This window comes from Ascaphus truei, chromosome 4 (genome assembly GCF_040206685.1).
Source record: "Ascaphus truei isolate aAscTru1 chromosome 4, aAscTru1.hap1, whole genome shotgun sequence".
Taxonomy (NCBI): domain Eukaryota; kingdom Metazoa; phylum Chordata; class Amphibia; order Anura; family Ascaphidae; genus Ascaphus; species Ascaphus truei.
In genome coordinates this window covers 2699982-2721634 of record NC_134486.1, presented here as the reverse complement: position 1 = coordinate 2721634, position 21653 = coordinate 2699982, and the positions used below count along the sequence as shown (strand labels likewise).

General features: G+C 50.5%; 1 protein-coding gene across 2 annotated transcripts in view; it reads left to right on the top strand.

Annotated features, from left to right (window-relative positions):
• Positions 1-512: 512 nt before the first annotated feature.
• The window catches only part of LOC142492496 (uncharacterized), a 300526-nt gene continuing 279385 nt past the window's right edge, over positions 513-21653 (top strand). The window contains exon 1 of one of the 2 annotated variants that reach the window (XM_075595159.1): positions 513-596. The gene's annotated coding sequence lies outside the window, so the exon portion shown is untranslated. The remainder of the gene's footprint in view (positions 597-21653) is intronic. The other variant, XM_075595160.1, reaches the window with a different exon arrangement.

Sequence of the window (21653 nt, the reverse complement as noted above, 5' to 3'; positions counted from 1 at the left end):
TGCAGGAGCAGCAGCACCCAGAGGAGCACAGACGTGTACACGCAGGAGCAGCAGCACCCAGAGGAGCACAGACGTGTACATGCAGGAGCAGCAGCACCCAGAGGAGCACAGACGTGTACATGCAGGAGCAGCAGCACCCAGAGGAGCACAGACGTGTACATGCAGGAGCAGCAGCACCCAGAGGAGCACAGACATGTACATGCAGGAGCAGCAGCACCCAGAGGAGTACAGACATGTACATGCAGGAGCAGCAGCACTCAGAGGAGCACAGACATGTACATGCAGGAGCAGCAGCACCCAGAGGAGCACAGACATGTACATGCAGGAGCAGCAGCACCCAGAGGAGCACAGACATGTACATGCAGGAGCAGCAGCACCCAGAGGAGCACAGACATGTACATGCAGGAGCAGCAGCTCTCCCAGCACAGTGCCTGGGGAATGTTACTGTGCTGCTGCTGCTGCTGCTGTGTCACTGCCTCTGTATCCTGTGTATAAAACTACAACTCCCAGCATGCCTCAGTGTGAGCATGCGCAGCAGCACACAGGGCTGTGACCCGGATGTAGCAGCCAGTGATACAGGGAGGATATGGATACAGGTAACCCTGCAATATACTCACATATCAGCTGTACCCCTCTATATGTGTCTCTTACATACATGTGTATGGGAGCTGCAGCCTGGCACAGACACTAATGTGCTGGGGGGATACAGGGGGTAATCACAGGGAGCAGCAAGGAGCAGGTAATCCTGCAATATACTCACATATCAGCTGTACCCCTCTATATGTGTCTCTTACATACATGTGTATGGGAGCTGCAGCCTGGCACAGACACTAATGTGCTGGGGGGGATACAGGGGGTAATCACAGGGAGCAGCAAGGAGCAGGTAACCCTGCAATATACTCCCATATCAGCTGTACCCCTCTATATGTGTCTCTTACATACATGTGTATGGGAGCTGCAGCCTGGCACAGACACTAATGTGCTGGGGGGATACAGGGGGTAATCACAGGGAGCAGCAAGGAGCAGGTAATCCTGCAATATACTCACATATCAGCTGTACCCCTCTATATGTGTCTCTTACATACATGTGTATGGGAGCTGCAGCCTGGCACAGACACTAATGTGCTGGGGGGGATACAGGGGGTAATCACAGGGAGCAGCAAGGAGCAGGTAATCCTGCAATATACTCACATATCAGCTGTACCCCTCTATATGTGTCTCTTACATACATGTGTATGGGGGCTGCAGCCTGGCACAGACACTAATGTGCTGGGGGGATACAGGGGGTAATCACAGGGAGCAGCAAGGAGCAGGTAACCCTGCAATATACTCACATATCAGCTGTACCCCTCTATATGTGTCTCTTACATACATGTGTATGGGAGCTGCAGCCTGGCACAGACACTAATGTGCTGGGGGGGATACAGGGGGTAATCACAGGGAGCAGCAAGGAGCAGGTAACCCTGCAATATACTCACATATCAGCTGTACCCCTCTATATGTGTCTCTTACATACATGTGTATGGGAGCTGCAGCCTGGCACAGACACTAATGTGCTGGGGGGATACAGGGGGTAATCACAGGGAGCAGCAAGGAGCAGGTAACCCTGCAATATACTCACATATCAGCTGTACCCCTCTATATGTGTCTCTTACATACATGTGTATGGGAGCTGCAGCCTGGCACAGACACTAATGTGCTGGGGGGGATACAGGGGGTAATCACAGGGAGCAGCAAGGAGCAGGTAACCCTGCAATATACTCACATATCAGCTGTACCCCTCTATATGTGTCTCTTACATACATGTGTATGGGAGCTGCAGCCTGGCACAGACACTAATGTGCTGGGGGGATACAGGGGGTAATCACAGGGAGCAGCAAGGAGCAGGTAATCCTGCAATATACTCACATATCAGCTGTACCCCTCTATATGTGTCTCTTACATACATGTGTATGGGGGCTGCAGCCTGGCACAGACACTAATGTGCTGGGGGGGATACAGGGGGTAATCACAGGGAGCAGCAAGGAGCAGGTAACCCTGCAATATACTCACATATCAGCTGTACCCCTCTATATGTGTCTCTTACATACATGTGTATGGGAGCTGCAGCCTGGCACAGACACTAATGTGCTGGGGGGGATACAGGGGGTAATCACAGGGAGCAGCAAGGAGCAGGTAACCCTGCAATATACTCACATATCAGCTGTACCCCTCTATATGTGTCTCTTACATACATGTGTATGGGAGCTGCAGCCTGGCACAGACACTAATGTGCTGGGGGGATACAGGGGGTAATCACAGGGAGCAGCAAGGAGCAGGTAACCCTGCAATATACTCACATATCAGCTGTACCCCTCTATATGTGTCTCTTACATACATGTGTATGGGAGCTGCAGCCTGGCACAGACACTAATGTGCTGGGGGGATACAGGGGGTAATCACAGGGAGCAGCAAGGAGCAGGTAATCCTGCAATATACTCACATATCAGCTGTACCCCTCTATATGTGTCTCTTACATACATGTGTATGGGAGCTGCAGCCTGGCACAGACACTAATGTGCTGGGGGGGATACAGGGGGTAATCACAGGGAGCAGCAAGGAGCAGGTAACCCTGCAATATACTCACATATCAGCTGTACCCCTCTATATGTGTCTCTTACATACATGTGTATGGGAGCTGCAGCCTGGCACATACACTAATGTGCTGGGGGGGATACAGGGGGTAATCACAGGGAGCAGCAAGGAGCAGGTAACCCTGCAATATACTCACATATCAGCTGTACCCCTCTATATGTGTCTCTTACATACATGTGTATGGGAGCTGCAGCCTGGCACAGACACTAATGTGCTGGGGGGGATACAGGGGGTAATCACAGGGAGCAGCAAGGAGCAGGTAATCCTGCAATATACTCACATATCAGCTGTACCCCTCTATATGTGTCTCTTACATACATGTGTATGGGAGCTGCAGCCTGGCACAGACACTAATGTGCTGGGGGGATACAGGGGGTAATCACAGGGAGCAGCAAGGAGCAGGTAATCCTGCAATATACTCACATATCAGCTGTACCCCTCTATATGTGTCTCTTACATACATGTGTATGGGAGCTGCAGCCTGGCACAGACACTAATGTGCTGGGGGGGATACAGGGGGTAATCACAGGGAGCAGCAAGGAGCAGGTAACCCTGCAATATACTCACATATCAGCTGTACCCCTCTATATGTGTCTCTTACATACATGTGTATGGGAGCTGCAGCCTGGCACAGACACTAATGTGCTGGGGGGATACAGGGGGTAATCACAGGCAGCAGCAAGGAGCAGGTAACTCTGCAGTATACTCACATATCAGCTGTACCCCTCTATATGTGTCTCTTACATACATGTGTATGGGAGCTGCAGCCTGGCACAGACACTAATGTGCTGGGGGGATACAGTGGGTAATCACAGGGAGCAGCAAGGAGCAGGTAACCCTGCAATATACTCACATATCAGCTGTACCCCTCTATATGTGTCTCTTACATACATGTGTATGGGGGCTGCAGCCTGGCACAGACACTAATGTGCTGGGGGGGATACAGGGGGTAATCACAGGGAGCAGCAAGGAGCAGGTAACCCTGCAATATACTCACATATCAGCTGTACCCCTCTATATGTGTCTCTTACATACATGTGTATGGGGGCTGCAACCTGGCACAGACACTAATGTGCTGGGGGGGATACAGGGAGTAATCACAGGGAGCAGCAAGGAGCAGGTAATCCTGCAATATACTCACATATCAGCTGTACCCCTCTATATGTGTCTCTTACATACATGTGTATGGGAGCTGCAGCTTGGCACAGACACTAATGTGCTGGGGGGGATACAGGGGGTAATCACAGGGAGCAGCAAGGAGCAGGTAATCCTGCAATATACTCACATATCAGCTGTACCCCTCTATATGTGTCTCTTACATACATGTGTATGGGAGCTGCAGCCTGGCACAGACACTAATGTGCTGGGGGGGATACAGGGGGTAATCACAGGGAGCAGCAAGGAGCAGGTAATCCTGCAATATACTCACATATCAGCTGTACCCCTCTATATGTGTCTCTTACATACATGTGTATGGGAGCTGCAGCCTGGCACAGACACTAATGTGCTGGGGGGATACAGGGGGTAATCACAGGGAGCAGCAAGGAGCAGGTAACCCTGCAATATACTCACATATCAGCTGTACCCCTCTATATGTGTCTCTTACATACATGTGTATGGGAGCTGCAGCCTGGCACAGACACTAATGTGCTGGGGGGGATACAGGGGGTAATCACAGGGAGCAGCAAGGAGCAGGTAACCCTGCAATATACTCACATATCAGCTGTACCCCTCTATATGTGTCTCTTACATACATGTGTATGGGAGCTGCAGCCTGGCACAGACACTAATGTGCTGGGGGGATACAGGGTGTAATCACAGGGAGCAGCAAGGAGCAGGTAACCCTGCAATATACTCACATATCAGCTGTACCCCTCTATATGTGTCTCTTACATACATGTGTATGGGGGCTGCAGCCTGGCACAGACACTAATGTGCTGGGGGGGATACAGGGGGTAATCACAGGGAGCAGCAAGGAGCAGGTAACCCTGCAATATACTCACATATCAGCTGTACCCCTCTATATGTGTCTCTTACATACATGTGTATGGGAGCTGCAGCCTGACACAGACACTAATGTGCTGGGGGGATACAGGGGGTAATCACAGGGAGCAGCAAGGAGCAGGTAACCCTGCAATATACTCACATATCAGCTGTACCCCTCTATATGTGTCTCTTACATACATGTGTATGGGAGCTGCAGCCTGGCACAGACACTAATGTGCTGGGGGGATACAGGGGGTAATCACAGGGAGCAGCAAGGAGCAGGTAACCCTGCAATATACTCACATATCAGCTGTACCCCTCTATATGTGTCTCTTACATACATGTGTGTGGGAGCTGCAGCCTGGCACAGACACTAATGTGCTGGGGGGGATACAGGGGATAATCACAGGGAGCAGCAAGGAGCAGGTAACCCTGCAATATACTCACATATCAGCTGTACCCCTCTATATGTGTCTCTTACATACATGTGTATGGGAGCTGCAGCCTGGCACAGACACTAATGTGCTGGGGGGATACAGGGGGTAATCACAGGAAGCAGCAAGGAGCAGGTAACCCTGCAATATACTCACATATCAGCTGTACCCCTCTATATGTGTCTCTTACATACATGTGTATGGGAGCTGCAGCCTGGCACAGACACTAATGTGCTGGGGGGGATACAGGGGGTAATCAGAGGCAGCAGCAAGGAGCAGGTAACCCTGCAATATACTCACATATCAGCTGTACCCCTCTATATGTGTCTCTTACATACATGTGTATGGGGGCTGCAGCCTGGCACAGACACTAATGTGCTGGGGGGGATACAGGGGGTAATCACAGGGAGCAGCAAGGAGCAGGTAACCCTGCAATATACTCACATATCAGCTGTACCCCTCTATATGTGTCTCTTACATACATGTGTATGGGAGCTGCAGCCTGGCACAGACACTAATGTGCTGGGGGGATACAGGGGGTAATCACAGGGAGCAGCAAGGAGCAGGTAACCCTGCAATATACTCACATATCAGCTGTACCCCTCTATATGTGTCTCTTACATACATGTGTGTGGGAGCTGCAGCCTGGCACAGACACTAATGTGCTGGGGGGGATACAGGGGATAATCACAGGGAGCAGCAAGGAGCAGGTAACCCTGCAATATACTCACATATCAGCTGTACCCCTCTATATGTGTCTCTTACATACATGTGTATGGGAGCTGCAGCCTGGCACAGACACTAATGTGCTGGGGGGGATACAGGGGGTAATCACAGGGAGCAGCAAGGAGCAGGTAATCCTGCAATATACTCACATATCAGCTGTACCCTTCTATATGTGTCTCTTACATACATGTGTATGGGAGCTGCAGCCTGGCACAGACACTAATGTGCTGGGGGGATACAGGGGGTAATCACAGGGAGCAGCAAGGAGCAGGTAACCCTGCAATATACTCACATATCAGCTGTACCCCTCTATATGTGTCTCTTACATACATGTGTATGGGAGCTGCAGCCTGGCACAGACACTAATGTGCTGGGGGGGATACAGGGGGTAATCACAGGGAGCAGCAAGGAGCAGGTAACCCTGCAATATACTCACATATCAGCTGTACCCCTCTATATGTGTCTCTTACATACATGTGTATGGGGGCTGCAGCCTGGCACAGACACTAATGTGCTGGGGGGGATACAGGGGGTAATCACAGGGAGCAGCAAGGAGCAGGTAATCCTGCAATATACTCACATATCAGCTGTACCCCTCTATATGTGTCTCTTACATACATGTGTGTGGGAGCTGCAGCCTGGCACAGACACTAATGTGCTGGGGGGGATACAGGGGGTAATCACAGGGAGCAGCAAGGAGCAGGTAACCCTGCAATATACTCACATATCAGCTGTACCCCTCTATATGTGTCTCTTACATACATGTGTATGGGAGCTGCAGCCTGGCACAGACACTAATGTGCTGGGGGGGGGGATACAGGGGGTAATCACAGGGAGCAGCAAGGAGCAGGTAACCCTGCAATATACTCACATATCAGCTGTACCCTTCTATATGTGTCTCTTACATACATGTGTATGGGAGCTGCAGCCTGGCACAGACACTAATGTGCTGGGGGGGATACAGGGGGCAATCACAGGGAGCAGCAAGGAGCAGGTAACCCTGCAATATACTCACATATCAGCTGTACCCCTCTATATGTGTCTCTTACATACATGTGTATGGGAGCTGCAGCCTGGCACAGACACTAATGTGCTGGGGGGGATGCAGGGGGTAATCACAGGGAGCAGCAAGGAGCAGGTAACCCTGCAATATACTCACATATCAGCTGTACCCCTCTATATGTGTCTCTTACATACATGTGTATGGGAGCTGCAGCCTGGCACAGACACTAATGTGCTGGGGGGGATACAGGGGGTAATCACAGGGAGCAGCAAGGAGCAGCTAATCCTGCAATATACTCACATATCAGCTGTACCCCTCTATATGTGTCTCTTACATACATGTGTATGGGAGCTGCAGCCTGGCACAGACACTAATGTGCTGGGGGGATACAGGGGGTAATCACAGGGAGCAGCAAGGAGCAGGTAATCCTGCAATATACTCACATATCAGCTGTACCCCTCTATATGTGTCTCTTACATACATGTGTATGGGAGCTGCAGCCTGGCACAGACACTAATGTGCTGGGGGGGATACAGGGGGTAATCACAGGGAGCAGCAAGGAGCAGGTAATCCTGCAATATACTCACATATCAGCTGTACCCCTCTATATGTGTCTCTTACATACATGTGTATGGGAGCTGCAGCTTGGCACAGACACTAATGTGCTGGGGGGGTACAGGGGGTAATCACAAGGAGCAGCAAGGAGCAGGTAACCCTGCAATATACTCACATATCAGCTGTACCCCTCTATATGTGTCTCTTACATACATGTGTATGGGGGCTGCAGCCTGGCACAGACACTAATGTGCTGGGGGGGATACAGGGGGTAATCACAGGGAGCAGCAAGGAGCAGGTAATCCTGCAATATACTCACATATCAGCTGTACCCCTCTATATGTGTCTCTTACATACATGTGTATGGGAGCTGCAGCCTGGCACAGACACTAATGTGCTGGGGGGATACAGGGGGTAATCACAGGGAGCAGCAAGGAGCAGGTAACCCTGCAATATACTCACATATCAGCTGTACCCCTCTATATGTGTCTCTTACATACATGTGTATGGGAGCTGCAGCCTGGCACAGACACTAATGTGCTGGGGGGATACAGGGGGTAATCACAGGGAGCAGCAAGGAGCAGGTAATCCTGCAATATACTCACATATCAGCTGTACCCCTCTATATGTGTCTCTTACATACATGTGTATGGGAGCTGCAGCTTGGCACAGACACTAATGTGCTGGGGGGGTACAGGGGGTAATCACAAGGAGCAGCAAGGAGCAGGTAACCCTGCAATATACTCACATATCAGCTGTACCCCTCTATATGTGTCTCTTACATACATGTGTATGGGGGCTGCAGCCTGGCACAGACACTAATGTGCTGGGGGGGATACAGGGGGTAATCACAGGGAGCAGCAAGGAGCAGGTAATCCTGCAATATACTCACATATCAGCTGTACCCCTCTATATGTGTCTCTTACATACATGTGTATGGGAGCTGCAGCCTGGCACAGACACTAATGTGCTGGGGGGATACAGGGGGTAATCACAGGGAGCAGCAAGGAGCAGGTAACCCTGCAATATACTCACATATCAGCTGTACCCCTCTATATGTGTCTCTTACATACATGTGTATGGGAGCTGCAGCCTGGCACAGACACTAATGTGCTGGGGGGGATACAGGGGGTAATCACAGGGAGCAGCAAGGAGCAGGTAATCCTGCAATATACTCACATATCAGCTGTACCCCTCTATATGTGTCTCTTACATACATGTGTATGGGAGCTGCAGCCTGGCACAGACACTAATGTGCTGGGGGGGATACAGGGGGTAATCACAGGGAGCAGCAAGGAGCAGGTAACCCTGCAATATACTCACATATCAGCTGTACCCCTCTATATGTGTCTCTTACATACATGTGTATGGGAGCTGCAGCCTGGCACAGACACTAATGTGCTGGGGGGGATACAGGGGGTAATCACAGGGAGCAGCAAGGAGCAGGTAATCCTGCAATATACTCACATATCAGCTGTACCCCTCTATATGTGTCTCTTACATACATGTGTATGGGGGCTGCAGCCTGGCACAGACACTAATGTGCTGGGGGGGATACAGGGGGTAATCACAGGGAGCAACAAGGAGCAGGTAACCCTGCTATATACTCACATATCAGCTGTACCCCTCTATATGTGTCTCTTACATACATGTGTATGGGAGCTGCAGCCTGGCACAGACACTAATGTGCTGGGGGGGATACAGGGGGTAATCACAGGCAGCAGCAAGGAGCAGGTAACCCTGCAATATACTCACATATCAGCTGTACCCCTCTATATGTGTTTCTTACATACATGTGTATGGGAGCTGCAGCCTGGCACAGACACTAATGTGCTGGGGGGGATACAGGGGGTAATCACAGGGAGCAGCAAGGAGCAGGTAATCCTGCAATATACTCACATATCAGCTGTACCCCTCTATATGTGTCTCTTACATACATGTGTATGGGAGCTGCAGCCTGGCACAGACACTAATGTGCTGGGGGGGATACAGGGGGTAATCACAGGGAGCAGCAAGGAGCAGGTAACCCTGCAATATACTCACATATCAGCTGTACCCCTCTATATGTGTCTCTTACATACATGTGTATGGGAGCTGCAGCCTGGCACAGACACTAATGTGCTGGGGGGGATACAGGGGGTAATCACAGGGAGCAGCAAGGAGCAGGTAACCCTGCAATATACTCACATATCAGCTGTACCCCTCTATATGTGTCTCTTACATACATGTGTATGGGAGCTGCAGCCTGGCACAGACACTAATGTGCTGGGGGGGATACAGGGGGTAATCACAGGGAGCAGCAAGGAGCAGGTAATCCTGCAATATACTCACATATCAGCTGTGCCCCTCTATATGTGTCTCTTACATACATGTGTATGGGAGCTGCAGCCTGGCACAGACACTAATGTGCTGGGGGGATACAGGGGGTAATCACAGGGAGCAGCAAGGAGCAGGTAACCCTGCAATATACTCACATATCAGCTGTACCCCTCTATATGTGTCTCTTACATACATGTGTATGGGAGCTGCAGCCTGGCACAGACACTAATGTGCTGGGGGGATACAGGGGGTAATCAGAGGCAGCAGCAAGGAGCAGGTAATCCTGCAATATACTCACATATCCGCTGTACCCCTCTATATGTGTCTCTTACATACATGTGTATGGGAGCTGCAGCCTGGCACAGACACTAATGTGCTGGGGGGGATACAGGGGGTAATCACAGGGAGCAGCAAGGAGCAGGTAATCCTGCAATATACTCACATATCAGCTGTACCCCTCTATATGTGTCTCTTACATACATGTGTATGGGAGCTGGAGCCTGGCACAGACACTAATGTGCTGGGGGGGATACAGGGTGTAATCACAGGCAGCAGCAAGGAGCAGGTAATCCTGCAATATACTCACATATCAGCTGTACCCCTCTATATGTGTCTCTTACATACATGTGTATGGGAGCTGGAGCCTGGCACAGACACTAATGTGCTGGGAGGGATACAGGGGGTAATCACAGGGAGCAGCAAGGAGCAGGTAACCCTGCAATATACTCACATATCAGCTGTACCCCTCTATATGTGTCTCTTACATACATGTGTATGGGGGCTGCAGCCTGGCACAGACACTAATGTGCTGGGGGGGATACAGGGGGTAATCACAGGGAGCAGCAAGGAGCAGGTAACCCTGCAATATACTCACATATCAGCTGTACCCCTCTATATGTGTCTCTTACATACATGTGTATGGAAGCTGCAGCCTGGCACAGACACTAATGTGCTGGGGGGGATACAGGGGGTAATCACAGGGAGCAGCAAGGAGCAGGTAACCCTGCAATATACTCACATATCAGCTGTACCCCTCTATATGTGTCTCTTACATACATGTGTATGGGGGCTGCAGCCTGGCACAGACACTAATGTGCTGGGGGGATACAGGGGGTAATCAGAGGCAGCAGCAAGGAGCAGGTAACCCTGCAATATACTCACATATCAGCTGTACCCCTCTATATGTGTCTCTTACATACATGTGTATGGGAGCTGCAGCCTGGCACAGACACTAATGTGCTGGGGGGGGGATACAGGGGGTAATCACAGGGAGCAGCAAGGAGCAGGTAACCCTGCAATATACTCACATATCAGCTGTACCCCTCTATATGTGTCTCTTACATACATGTGTATGGGAGCTGCAGCCTGGCACAGACACTAATGTGCTGGGGGGATACAGGGGGTAATCACAGGGAGCAGCAAGGAGCAGGTAACCCTGCAATATACTCACATATCAGCTGTACCCCTCTATATGTGTCTCTTACATACATGTGTATGGGAGCTGCAGCCTGGCACAGACACTAATGTGCTGGGGGGATACAGGGGGTAATCACAGGGAGCAGCAAGGAGCAGGTAACCCTGCAATATACTCACATATCAGCTGTACCCCTCTATATGTGTCTCTTACATACATGTGTATGGGAGCTGCAGCCTGGCACAGACACTAATGTGCTGGGGGGGGTACAGGGGTAATCACAGGGAGCAGCAAGGAGCAGGTAACCCTGCAATATACTCACATATCAGCTGTACCCCTCTATATGTGTCTCTTACATACATGTGTGTGGGAGCTGCAGCCTGGCACAGACACTAATGTGCTGGGGGGGATACAGGGGGTAATCACAGGGAGCAGCAAGGAGCAGGTAACCCTGCAATATACTCACATATCAGCTGTACCCCTCTATATGTGTCTCTTACATACATGTGTATGGGAGCTGCAGTCTGGCACAGACACTAATGTGCTGGGGGGATACAGGGGGTACTCACAGGGAGCAGCAAGGAGCAGGTAATCCTGCAATATACTCACATATCAGCTGTACCCCTCTATATGTGTCTCTTACATACATGTGTATGGGAGCTGCAGCCTGGCACAGACACTAATGTGCTGGGGGGGATACAGGGGGTAATCACAGGGAGCAGCAAGGAGCAGGTAACCCTGCAATATACTCACATATCAGCTGTACCCCTCTATATGTGTCTCTTACATACATGTGTATGGGAGCTGCAGCCTGACACAGACACTAATGTGCTGGGGGGATACAGGGGGTAATCACAGGGAGCAGCAAGGAGCAGGTAATCCTGCAATATACTCACATATCAGCTGTACCCCTCTATATGTGTCTCTTACATACATGTGTATGGGAGCTGCAGCCTGGCACAGACACTAATGTGCTGGGGGGGATACAGGGGGTAATCACAGGGAGCAGCAAGGAGCAGGTAACCCTGCAATATGCTCACATATCAGCTGTACCCCTCTATATGTGTCTCTTACATACATGTGTATGGGAGCTGCAGCCTGGCACAGACACTAATGTGCTGGGGGGGATACAGGGGGTAATCACAGGGAGCAGCAAGGAGCAGGTAACCCTGCAATATACTCACATATCAGCTGTACCCCTCTATATGTGTCTCTTACATACATGTGTATGGGAGCTGCAGCCTGGCACAGACACTAATGTGCTGGGGGGGATACAGGGGGTAATCACAGGGAGCAGCAAGGAGCAGGTAATCCTGCAATATGCTCACATATCAGCTGTACCCCTCTATATGTGTCTCTTACATACATGTGTATGGGAGCTGCAGCCTGGCACAGACACTAATGTGCTGGGGGGGATACAGGGGGTAATCACAGGGAGCAGCAAGGAGCAGGTAACCCTGCAATATACTCACATATCAGCTGTACCCCTCTATATGTGTCTCTTACATACATGTGTATGGGAGCTGCAGCCTGGCACAGACACTAATGTGCTGGGGGGGATACAGGGGGTAATCACAGGGAGCAGCAAGGAGCAGGTAATCCTGCAATATACTCACATATCAGCTGTACCCCTCTATATGTGTCTCTTACATACATGTGTGTGGGAGCTGCAGCCTGGCACAGACACTAATGTGCTGGGGGGGATACAGGGGGTAATCACAGGGAGCAGCAAGGAGCAGGTAACCCTGCAATATACTCACATATCAGCTGTACCCCTCTATATGTGTCTCTTACATACATGTGTATGGGAGCTGCAGCCTGGCACAGACACTAATGTGCTGGGGGGGATACAGGGGGTAATCACAGGGAGCAGCAAGGAGCAGGTAACCCTGCAATATACTCACATATCCGCTGTACCCCTCTATATGTGTCTCTTACATACATGTGTATGGGAGCTGCAGCCTGGCACAGACACTAATGTGCTGGGGGGGATACAGGGGGTAATCACAGGCAGCAGCAAGGAGCAGGTAACCCTGCAATATACTCACATATCAGCTGTACCTCTCTATATGTGTCTCTTACATACATGTGTATGTGTGCTGCACGCTGGCACAGACACTAATGTGCTGGGGGGGATACAGGGGGTAATCACAGGGAGCAGCAAGGAGCAGGTAATCCTGCAATATACTCACATATCAGCTGTACCCCTCTATATGTGTCTCTTACATACATGTGTATGGGAGCTGCAGCCTGGCACAGACACTAATGTGCTGGGGGGGGGGGATACAGGGGGTAATCACAGGGAGCAGCAAGGAGCAGGTAACCCTGCAATATACTCACATATCAGCTGTACCCTTCTATATGTGTCTCTTACATACATGTGTATGGGAGCTGCAGCCTGGCACAGACACTAATGTGCTGGGGGGGATACAGGGGGCAATCACAGGGAGCAGCAAGGAGCAGGTAACCCTGCAATATACTCACATATCAGCTGTACCCCTCTATATGTATCTCTTACATACATGTGTATGGGAGCTGCAGCCTGGCACAGACACTAATGTGCTGGGGGGGATACAGGGGGTAATCACAGGGAGCAGCAAGGAGCAGGTAATCCTGCAATATACTCACATATCAGCTGTACCCCTCTATATGTGTCTCTTACATACATGTGTATGGGAGCTGCAGCCTGGCACAGACACTAATGTGCTGGGGGGGATACAGGGGGTAATCACAGGGAGCAGCAAGGAGCAGGTAATCCTGCAATATACTCACATATCAGCTGTACCCCTCTATATGTGTCTCTTACATACATGTGTATGGGAGCTGCAGCCTGGCACAGACACTAATGTGCTGGGGGGGATACAGGGGGTAATCACAGGGAGCAGCAAGGAGCAGGTAATCCTGCAATATACTCACATATCAGCTGTACCCCTCTATATGTGTCTCTTACATACATGTGTATGGGAGCTGCAGCCTGGCACAGACACTAATGTGCTGGGGGGGATACAGGGGGTAATCACAGGGAGCAGCAAGGAGCAGGTAATCCTGCAATATACTCACATATCAGCTGTACCCCTCTATTTGTGTCTCTTACATACATGTGTATGGGAGCTGCAGCCTGGCACAGACACTAATGTGCTGGGGGGGATACAGGGGGTAATCACAGGGAGCAGCAAGGAGCAGGTAACCCTGCAATATACTCACATATCAGCTGTACCCCTCTATATGTGTCTCTTACATACATGTGTATGGGAGCTGCAGCCTGGCACAGACACTAATGTGCTGGGGGGATACAGGGGGTAATCACAGGGAGCAGCAAGGAGCAGGTAATCCTGCAATATACTCACATATCAGCTGTACCCCTCTATATGTGTCTCTTACATACATGTGTATGGGAGCTGCAGCCTGGCACAGACACTAATGTGCTGGGGGGGATACAGGGGGTAATCACAGGGAGCAGCAAGGAGCAGGTAATCCTGCAATATACTCACATATCAGCTGTACCCCTCTATATGTGTCTCTTACATACATGTGTATGGGAGCTGCAGCCTGGCACAGACACTAATGTGCTGGGGGGGATACAGGGGGTAATCACAGGGAGCAGCAAGGAGCAGGTAACACTGCAATATACTCACATATCAGCTGTACCCCTCTATATGTGTCTCTTACATACATGTGTATGGGAGCTGCAGCCTGGCACAGACACTAATGTGCTGGGGGGGATACAGGGGGTAATCACAGGGAGCAGCAAGGAGCAGGTAACACTGCAATATACTCACATATCAGCTGTACCCCTCTATATGTGTCTCTTACATACATGTGTATGGGAGCTGCAGCCTGGCACAGACACTAATGTGCTGGGGGGGATACAGGGGGTAATCACAGGCAGCAGCAAGGAGCAGGTAATCCTGCAATATACTCACATATCAGCTGTACCCCTCTATATGTGTCTCTTACATACATGTGTATGGGAGCTGCAGCCTGGCACAGACACTAATGTGCTGGGGGGGATACAGGGGGTAATCACAGGGAGCAGTAAGGAGCAGGTAACCCTGCAATATACTCACATATCAGCTGTACCCCTCTATATGTGTCTCTTACATACATGTGTATGGGAGCTGCAGCCTGGCACAGACACTAATGTGCTGGGGGGATACAGGGGGTAATCACAGGGAGCAGCAAGGAGCAGGTAACACTGCAATATACTCACATATCAGCTGTACCCCTCTATATGTGTCTCTTACATACATGTGTATGGGAGCTGCAGCCTGGCACAGACACTAATGTGCTGGGGGGGATACAGGGGGTAATCACAGGGAGCAGCAAGGAGCAGGTAACCCTGCAATATACTCACATATCAGCTGTACCCCTCTATATGTGTTTCTTACATACATGTGTATGGGAGCTGCAGCCTGGCACAGACACTAATGTGCTGGGGGGGATACAGGGGGTAATCACAGGGAGCAGCAAGGAGCAGGTAATCCTGCAATATACTCACATATCAGCTGTACCCCTCTATATGTGTCTCTTACATACATGTGTATGGGCGCTGCAGCCTGGCACAGACACTAATGTGCTGGGGGGATACAGGGGGTAATCACAGGCAGCAGCAAGGAGCAGGTAATCCTGCAATATACTCACATATCAGCTGTACCCCTCTATATGTGTCTCTTACATACATGTGTATGGGAGCTGCAGCCTGGCACATACACTAATGTGCTGGGGGGGATACAGGGGGTAATCACAGGCAGCAGCAAGGAGCAGGTAATCCTGCAATATACTCACATATCAGCTGTACCCCTCTATATGTGTCTCTTACATACATGTGTATGGGAGCTGCAGCCTGGCACAGACACTAATGTGCTGGGGGGGATACAGGGGGTAATCACAGGGAGCAGCAAGGAGCAGGTAACCCTGCAATATACTCACATATCAGCTGTACCCCTCTATATGTGTCTCTTACATACATGTGTATGGGAGCTGCAGCCTGGCACAGACACTAATGTGCTGGGGGGATACAGGGGGTAATCACAGGGAGCAGCAAGGAGCAGGTAACCCTGCAATATACTCACATATCAGCTGTACCCCTCTATATGTGTCTCTTACATACATGTGTATGGGAGCTGCAGCCTGGCACAGACACTAATGTGCTGGGGGGATACAGGGGGTAATCACAGGGAGCAGCAAGGAGCAGGTAACCCTGCAATATACTCACATATCAGCTGTACCCCTCTATATGTGTCTCTTACATACATGTGTATGGGGGCTGCAGCCTGGCACAGACACTAATGTGCTGGGGGGGATACAGGGGGTAATCACAGGCAGCAGCAAGGAGCAGGTAATCCTGCAATATACTCACATATCAGCTGTACCCCTCTATATGTGTCTCTTACATACATGTGTATGGGAGCTGCAGCCTGGCACAGACACTAATGTGCTGGGGGGATACAGGGGGTAATCACAGGGAGCAGCAAGGAGCAGGTAACCCTGCAATATACTCACATATCAGCTGTACCCCTCTATATGTGTCTCTTACATACATGTGTATGGGAGCTGCAGCCTGGCACAGACACTAATGTGCTGGGGGGGGATACAGGGGGTAATCACAGGGAGCAGCAAGGAGCAGGTAATCCTGCAATATACTCACATATCAGCTGTACCCCTCTATATGTGTCTCTTACATACATGTGTATGGGAGCTGTAGCCTGGCACAGACACTAATGTGCTGGGGGGGATACAGGGGGTAATCACAGGGAGCAGCAAGGAGCAGGTAACCCTGCAATATACTCACATATCAGCTGTACCCCTCTATATGTGTCTCTTACATACATGTGTATGGGAGCTGCAGCCTGGCACAGACACTAATGTGCTGGGGGGGATACAGGGGGTAATCACAGGCAGCAGCAAGGAGCAGGTAACCCTGCAATATACTCACATATCAGCTGTACCCCTCTATATGTGTTTCTTACATACATGTGTATGGGAGCTGCAGCCTGGCACAGACACTAATGTGCTGGGGGGGATACAGGGGGTAATCACAGGGAGCAGCAAGGAGCAGGTAATCCTGCAATATACTCACATATCAGCTGTACCCCTCTATATGTGTCTCTTACATACATGTGTATGGGAGCTGCAGCCTGGCACAGACACTAATGTGCTGGGGGGGATACAGGGGGTAATCACAGGCAGCAGCAAGGAGCAGGTAACCCTGCAATATACTCACATATCAGCTGTACCCCTCTATATGTGTCTCTTACATACATGTGTATGGGAGCTGCAGCCTGGCACAGACACTAATGTGCTGGGGGGATACAGGGGGTAATCACAGGGAGCAGCAAGGAGCAGGTAACCCTGCAATATACTCACATATCAGCTGTACCCCTCTATATGTGTTTCTTACATACATGTGTATGGGAGCTGCAGCCTGGCACAGACACTAATGTGCTGGGGGGGATACAGGGGGTAATCACAGGCAGCAGCAAGGAGCAGGTAATCCTGCAATATACTCACATATCAGCTGTACCCCTCTATATGTGTCTCTTACATACATGTGTATGGGCGCTGCAGCCTGGCACAGACACTAATGTGCTGGGGGGATACAGGGGGTAATCACAGGGAGCAGCAAGGAGCAGGTAACCCTGCAATATACTCACATATCAGCTGTACCCCTCTATATGTGTCTCTTACATACATGTGTATGGGAGCTGCAGCCTGGCACAGACACTAATGTGCTGGGGGGGATACAGGGGGTAATCACAGGCAGCAGCAAGGAGCAGGTAACCCTGCAATATACTCACATAGCTGTACCCCTCTATATGTGTCTCTTACATACATGTGTATGGGAGCTGCAGCCTGGCACAGACACTAATGTGCTGGGGGGATACAGGGGGTAATCACAGGGAGCAGCAAGGAGCAGGTAACCCTGCAATATACTCACATATCAGCTGTACCCCTCTATATGTGTTTCTTACATACATGTGTATGGGAGCTGCAAGCTGGCACAGACACTAATGTGCTGGGGGGGATACAGGGGGTAATCACAGGGAGCAGCAAGGAGCAGGTAATCCTGCAATATACTCACATATCAGCTGTACCCCTCTATATGTGTCTCTTACATACATGTGTATGGGAGCTGCAGCCTGGCACAGACACTAATGTGCTGGGGGGATACAGGGGGTAATCACAGGGAGCAGCAAGGAGCAGGTAACCCTGCAATATACTCACATATCAGCTGTACCCCTCTATATGTGTCTCTTACATACATGTGTATGGGAGCTGCAGCCTGGCACAGACACTAATGTGCTGGGGGGATACAGGGGGTAATCACAGGGAGCAGCAAGGAGCAGGTAACCCTGCAATATACTCACATATCAGCTGTACCCCTCTATATGTGTCTCTTACATACATGTGTATGGGAGCTGCAGCCTGGCACAGACACTAATGTGCTGGGGGGATACAGGGGGTAATCACAGGGAGCAGCAAGGAGCAGGTAATCCTGCAATATACTCACATATCAGCTGTACCCCTCTATATGTGTCTCTTACATACATGTGTATGGGAGCTGCAGCCTGGCACAGACACTAATGTGCTGGGGGGGATACAGGGGGTAATCACAGGGAGCAGCAAGGAGCAGGTAATCCTGCAATATACTCACATATCAGCTGTACCCCTCTATATGTGTTTCTTACATACATGTGTATGGGAGCTGCAGCCTGGCACAGACACTAATGTGCTGGGGGGGATACAGGGGGTAATCACAGGGAGCAGCAAGGAGCAGGTAACCCTGCAATATACTCACATATCAGCTGTACCCCTCTATATGTGTCTCTTACATACATGTGTATGGGAGCTGCAGCCTGACACAGACACTAATGTGCTGGGGGGGATACAGGGGGTAATCACAGGCAGCAGCAAGGAGCAGGTAACCCTGCAATATACTCACATATCAGCTGTACCCCTCTATATGTGTCTCTTACATACATGTGTATGGGAGCTGCAGCCTGGCACAGACACTAATGTGCTGGGGGGGATACAGGGGGTAATCACAGGGAGCAGCAAGGAGCAGGTAATCCTGCAATATACTCACATATCAGCTGTACCCCTCTATATGTGTCTCTTACATACATGTGTATGAGAGCTGCAGCCTGGCACAGACACTAATGTGCTGGGGGGATACAGGGGGTAATCACAGGGAGCAGCAAGGAGCAGGTAACCCTGCAATATACTCACATATCAGCTGTACCCCTCTATATGTGTCTCTTACATACATGTGTATGGGTGCTGCAGCCTGGCACAGACACTAATGTGCTGGGGGGATACAGGGGGTAATCACAGGGAGCAGCAAGGAGCAGGTAACCCTGCAATATACTCACATATCAGCTGTACCCCTCTATATGTGTCTCTTACATACATGTGTATGGGAGCTGCAGCCTGGCACAGACACTAATGTGCTGGGGGGGATACAGGGGGTAATCACAGGGAGCAGCAAGGAGCAGGTAACCCTGCAATATACTCACATATCAGCTGTACCTCTCTATATGTGTCTCTTACATACATGTGTATGGGAGCTGCAGCCTGGCACAGACACTAATGTGCTGGGGGGGATACAGGGGGTAATCACAGGCAGCAGCAAGGAGCAGGTAACCCTGCAATATACTCACATATCAGCTGTACCCCTCTATATGTGTCTCTTACATACATGTGTATGGGAGCTGCAGCCTGGCACAGACACTAATGTGCTGGGGGGGATACAGGGGGTAATCACAGGGAGCAGCAAGGAGCAGGTAACCCTGCAATATACTCACATATCAGCTGTACCTCTCTATATGTGTCTCTTACATACATGTGTATGGGAGCTGCAGCCTGGCACAGACACTAATGTGCTGGGGGGGATACAGGGGGTAATCACAGGCAGCAGCAAGGAGCAGGTAACCCTGCAATATACTCACATATCAGCTGTACCCCTCTATATGTGTCTCTTACATACATGTGTATGGGAGCTGCAGCCTGGCACAGACACTAATGTGCTGGGGGGGATACAGGGGGTAATCACAGGGAGCAGCAAGGAGCAGGTAATCCTGCAATATACTCACATATCAGCTGTACCCCTCTATATGTGTCTCTTACATACATGTGTATGGGAGCTGCAGCCTGGCACAGACACTAATGTGCTGGGGGGGGGATACAGGGGGTAATCACAGGGAGCAGCAAGGAGCAGGTAACCCTGCAATATACTCACATATCAGCTGTACCCCTCTATATGTGTCTCTTACATACATGTGTATGGGAGCTGCAGCCTGGCACAGACACTAATGTGCTGGGGGGATACAGGGGGTAATCACAGGGAGCAGCAAGGAGCAGGTAACCCTGCAATATACTCACATATCAGCTGTACCCCTCTATATGTGTCTCTTACATACATGTGTATGGGAGCTGCAGCCTGGCACAGACACTAATGTGCTGGGGGGATACAGGGGGTTATCACAGGGAGCAGCAAGGAGCAGGTAATCCTGCAATATACTCACATATCAGCTGTACCCCTCTATATGTGTTTCTTACATACATGTGTATGGGAGCTGCAGCCTGGCACAGACACTAATGTGCTGGGGGGGATACAGGGGGTAATCACAGGGAGCAGCAAGGAGCAGGTAACCCTGCAATATACTCACATATCAGCTGTACCCCTCTATATGTGTCTCTTACATACATGTGTATGGGAGCTGCAGCCTGGCACAGACACTAATGTGCTGGGAGGGATACAGGGGGTAATCACAGGGAGCAGCAAGGAGCAGGTAATCCTGCAATATACTCACATATCAGCTGTACCCCTCTATATGTGTCTCTTACATACATGTGTATGGGAGCTGCAGCCTGGCACAGACACTAATGTGCTGGGGGGGATACAGGGGGTAATCACAGGCAGCAGCAAGGAGCAGGTAATCCTGCAATATACTCACATATCAGCTGTACCCCTCTATATGTGTCTCTTACATACATGTGTATGGGAGCTGCAGCCTGGCACAGACACTAATGTGCTGGGGGGGATACAGGGAGTAATCACAGGGAGCAGCAAGGAGCAGGTAACCCTTCAATATACTCACATATCAGCTGTACCCCTCTATATGTGTCTCTTACATACATGTGTATGGGAGCTGCAGCCTGGCACAGACACTAATGTGCTGGGGGGGATACAGGGGGTAATCACAGGGAGCAGCAAGGAGCAGGTAACCCTGCAATATACTCACATATCAGCTGTACCCCTCTATATGTGTCTCTTACATACATGTGTATGGGAGCTGCAGCCTGGCACAGACACTAATGTGCTGGGGGGATACAGGGGGTAATCACAGGCAGCAGCAAGGAGCAGGTAACCCTGCAATATACTCACATATCAGCTGTACCCCTCTATATGTGTCTCTTACATACATGTGTATGGGAGCTGCCGCCTGGCACAGACACTAATGTGCTGGGGGGGATACAGGGGGTAATCACAGGGAGCAGCAAGGAGCAGGTAACCCTGCAATATACTCACATATCAGCTGTACCCCTCTATATGTGTCTCTTACATACATGTGTATGGGAG